The following is a 4,797-nucleotide window of genomic DNA, read 5'->3' on the forward strand; positions in this document are numbered from 1 at the left end:
CCCTCTTCTGTCCACGCCCATCCACCACAAGCCCGGGGAAAGGAGAGTGCTCCCAAATCATGCCTGCCTACCGGCATTCTAGAATTTTGTTAAATTAAGTGCATAGCAAACCAATGGGGAAAAAATATTGCATTTTCTCAAGAGAACAAAAGTGTCAGATCCTCCATTGACAAGATAAAACATATCTTCTACGGGGCACCTGGCTGTCTCAGTCAGTAGAACAGGGACTCTTGATCTGAGGGTCTTGAGTTTGTCCCCATGTTGAGCTCCATGGAACCTATTAAAAACACAAAAACAAAACAACCCACACAAATACACATCAGCATATCTTCTGGACAAAAGGACTGTGAATAGGGAATTATGCCGTCATGCTCCCTAACTGGCTGGGGTAGTCCTGGTTTCAGGTGATTTGATTCTTTTCCTAAAAGAATAATTTCTAACTGATGTGATGATTTCTTTGATTTCTCCAATAAATCATTAAATAAGAAATTAATATTAAATAAATAAATATTATTATTAAAGGTCAAATCTAGTAAATAAATGAATTAAAAATGACTCTATCAGACTGGGTGATTCTGAGGTTTGATCTGGAAAATGCAACCACTGCATCCCCAAGGATCTCTATAGTTTAGGAGCAGGGCGGTCTCGGTGCTGTTGGAAAAGGCCAGCCTTTCGTCTCCTTTCAGCCCCCGTAGCTAAATCTCTCCACCCGGTGTTCATCACTGCTACCCACAAGTCCTGGTGACTCATGGAGTCTATCTTGCATCCTGTTCCCGGAGACCTTGCCCTCTGCTAGCTGCAGCTGGAGAAATGTAATGTGTTATATCTCTTGGAGGTAGGGAGGGGAGGGTTTTCTGGATCTTCAGAGATCTCGAGGAGCCAAACAGTGCAGAGACTGGAGGTAGTGCTTCTAAATTGGGCTGATGGTGGTGAGGTGCATTCTGATACCGTTTCAACTCACACTGTGAAGGCAGCTACCCACTGTTCAGGCTTGCCTATGTTCTCCTCCAGGACACGACTGCATTTTGATGGAATTAAGGATAAAAACATGCATATATTAGGAAGGCATACCGCCTGTACAAAAAAAAGGTGTAGGTTTCAGATAGAACGAGGTTCAAATCCTGGCTACATCTCTTCCTTTATAACCTTAGGAAAGTTCCTGGTATCCTTCTGGGCCTCAGTTTTCTCACACATAATATAAGGATGAAGATATCTAGCAAGAATTGTGAAGAATAAATACATGAAATAGCAGAACACCTGGCATATGGTGAGTGCTGAGAGACAGTTATAATTCACGTGAATTAATACATTTAAGAGAGCCTAGATCTAAGTGAATACAAAGGGAAATTTTTAGGGGGTGGGGATAGTTATGGGCATTCTAATTATCTGTATCGTTAACTCTTGAAGCTCAAGATCTAAGGTAAGTGATGCAGAGAAACATGGCACCGATGTTAACTCACTTGAGACCTTTCTGCTAACTGGCATACAGGAAGGGTGAGCACAGGTTCTCATTTGCTTTGGTAAGACAGTTCCAGTCCCGGTGGTATAAAACACACAGTGCCAGTTCAGGCCTGTTGTCACAGTGTGATTATGAACAATGCCTCCTTTCCCTCTTAAAAGTATCCTGATCTGAAAAACCAGTGTTGTAGTCACCTACACAAGGAGAACGTCAGCCCCATCGCTATTTAGCTCAATGTAAGATTTTCCTAATTACTGGTTTTCTTATCTTTCCAGTTGTCCATGATTCCCAACACCCCAAAAGCCAATAAATTAAACTGTGAAAATACCTGCTTCAGTATGCTTTCCATCACATACTTTTGGAAGGACAATTCTAACTCAGGATTGGAGTCCATTATGTACGTAAGCCTCAGGAGATCTAAGAGAGCAGAAGGAGGGGCAGGGTCAGAAAAGGAAGTGCGGTCTGCAGTGCTGGGGACCAGAGTCTCTCAGCCCCCATCCCCTTGGACGGTGGTCTTCATGGTTCAGTCAGAGGACTCTGGGACATTCAGCAGCCCAACAGAACCAAGGGAAATCCAATGAGGAGTTCTTTTTTTTTTTATTTTTCAAAAAATGTTTCTATTTCTTTTTTGAGAGAGGGAGGGCCATTCTTGAATTTTGTTAAATTAAGTGCAGAGCAAACTAATGGGGGATATTATTGCATTTTCTCCCTCAAGAGCACAAAAGTATCAGATCCTCCATTGATAAGATAAAACATATCTTCTAGGGGGAACCTGGCTGGCTCAGTCAGTAGAGCATGGGACTCTTGACCTGAGGGTCTTGAGTTCGAGCCATGTCGTGCTCCATATGGCCTACTTAAAAAAATAAAAAATAAAAAATAAAAAATAAAAAACAAAAGACCATATCTTCTGGACAAAAAAACGAAGACTAGAAGGTCAAAGCCAGATCCCTAGAATCACCAACATTTAAGCAATGGGAAGGAGGGTAAGCAAAGTTACTGAAAACAGGTGGCTTAAGGTATAAAAGCAAAACCAGGAGAGACTATTTCTTGAACCCAAGGAAAGAGGAGAAGGTAGTGTCCATAAAAAGAGAATAATTGAAGGCCAACCAGCTAGGATGAGGCCTCAAGAGAGGTCGTCTGCTTTGGCAAGTTGGTCATTGGTAACCTTGACCTAAACAGTCTCAGTAGACAGGAGGAGTGGTTAGAAACTAGAGGTCAGCGACTCAAAACTAAAAAGTAGGTGAACACACAAGGCATATGCAATTTTCACCCAAGTTTACTGGGTGAATAAATAAATGAGAAGATAGAAGAGGAGGTACAGACCTACAGATCACCCTTCTGAGAACTTTTGTGGTGAAAATTAGGAGGGAGAAGTATGGTTTATAGAAGTTTTATTTTTCTTTCATCACAGAGCAGACTTGTACATGTTCAGAAGATAAGGGAGGGGCACCTGGGTGGCTCAGTCGGTTAAGTGTCCGACTACAGCTCAGGTCATGATCTCACAATTTGTAGGTTCGAGCCCCACATGGGGCTCTGTGCTGACAGCTAACTCAGAGCCTGGAGCCTGCTTCGGATTCTGTGTCTCTCTCTGTCTGACCCTCCCCTACTCATGCTCTCTCTTTTTCAAAAATAGATAATATAAAAGCATTAAAATAATAATAAAAAAAGGAGAAGGTAGAAGAGTCATTGCCAAAGCAGAGACGGAGGGCCTGAGGAGGCTTGTACTTGGAATCACTGTGTGAGGAATGGGAGGGAGGTCCCCTTTGGGTGCTGCTGGGAGCTGTCCTGAAAAGGCTGGCTGCTTACAATAGAGCCCTTGGCATTGGTAAGACCCTCCTGAGCACTGGGAGCGGTCAAGGCTCTTGTCCATGGAGCGTACGTACTTTTATGGTCACCAGAAGGATAACGATCCATGAAAGTCATACAGTCAGTGAAAAACTCATCAAAGTTAAAAGTAGAAGGTGGCTTTAAGAAATTAACCTAAATAAAGAAAAAAAGAGAAGTTTTTTTGTTATTCTGAGGGTTTTTTGGTTCTTTATTTCTCAACAGAAAGGGCAGGGAGTATGCTTTTAAACGTCTAGGACATAGTAAACAGAGACTGGCATACTGGACCACAGGGATCTATAATTTGGAGGCGATCACATTAAAAATATGATTAGCCCTTACGATCTCAATCTTCGGTGTTTATACAGACATCCACACCAGGGGACTCACTGTGTGCTTTAGCACTCTTAGAACTTTCTTCTTTTTTTTCCTTCATAACATTTCAATGTTTTTTAATGTCTTTTATTTATTTTTGAGAGACAGAGATAGACAGTGCGAGCAGGGGAGGGTCAGAGAGAGAGAGAAATACAGAATCTGAAGCAGGCTCCAGGCTCTGAGCTAGCTGTTAGCACAGAGCCCGACGTGGGGCTCAAACCCATGAACCCTGTGATCTTGACCTGAGCCGAAGCCAGATGCTTAACCGACTGAGCCACCCAGGCACCCCTTCCTTCATAACATTTCAATTTAAATAAAACCTAGTTAAACTGTATGTCATTTGTTTCTTATAAGCATTAAAGGACAAAGGGGGCTGATACCCAAAAATGTAGTTGGGAGCATCAGCAGTAATAAGATTCCTATCAAAGTCCAGAACCCCATGGTATGATACATGGAGAATGGTACATCATTATTTTTGTGTATTCTTGCCTCCCACCCTATACAAATAACCTTAGTCCAAGAACGAGAAAGCATCAGTCCAAACCAAATGCAGGGACGTTCTACAAAGTGGCCAATACTCTTATTAGATATCAAGATCACAAAAGACCAAGAAACACGAAAGAACTGTTATAGACTGTAGGAGACTAAGTAAAAATAACAACAAAATGCAGTGTGAGATGGTGAACAGAAACCTGGAACGTTCCACCTAGCAGGGTGTTAGTGGGAAAGTGATGAGGTCCAAATAAGGCCTCCAAGTGGTGAATAGGATTGTACTGATGGTACTGTTTTCTGATTTTGACTACTACACTCTGATTATGGAAGATGCTAACATTCCGGGAAGCTGAGGTAGGGGTATATGGAAGCTCTATTTGAACTTCTCTGTAAGTCTAAACTTAATCAAAATTAAAACAATTTCAGGGCGCCTGGGTGGTTCAGTTGGTTGAGCTTCCGACTCTTGATTTCAGCCCAGGTCATGGTCTCGGGGTTGTGGGAGCTCCAAGTCAGGCTCTGTCCTGAACCTGGAGGCTGGTTAAGAATCTCTCTCTCTCCCTCTGCCTCTTCCCCCCTCCCCCGCCTTCGCACTCTCTCTTCTAAAATAAATAAATTAACTAAATTAAAACAGAACAGTTTCTGAAGGT

This window comes from Suricata suricatta, chromosome 3 (genome assembly GCF_006229205.1).
Source record: "Suricata suricatta isolate VVHF042 chromosome 3, meerkat_22Aug2017_6uvM2_HiC, whole genome shotgun sequence".
In the NCBI taxonomy this organism is placed as follows: Eukaryota; Metazoa; Chordata; class Mammalia; order Carnivora; family Herpestidae; genus Suricata; species Suricata suricatta.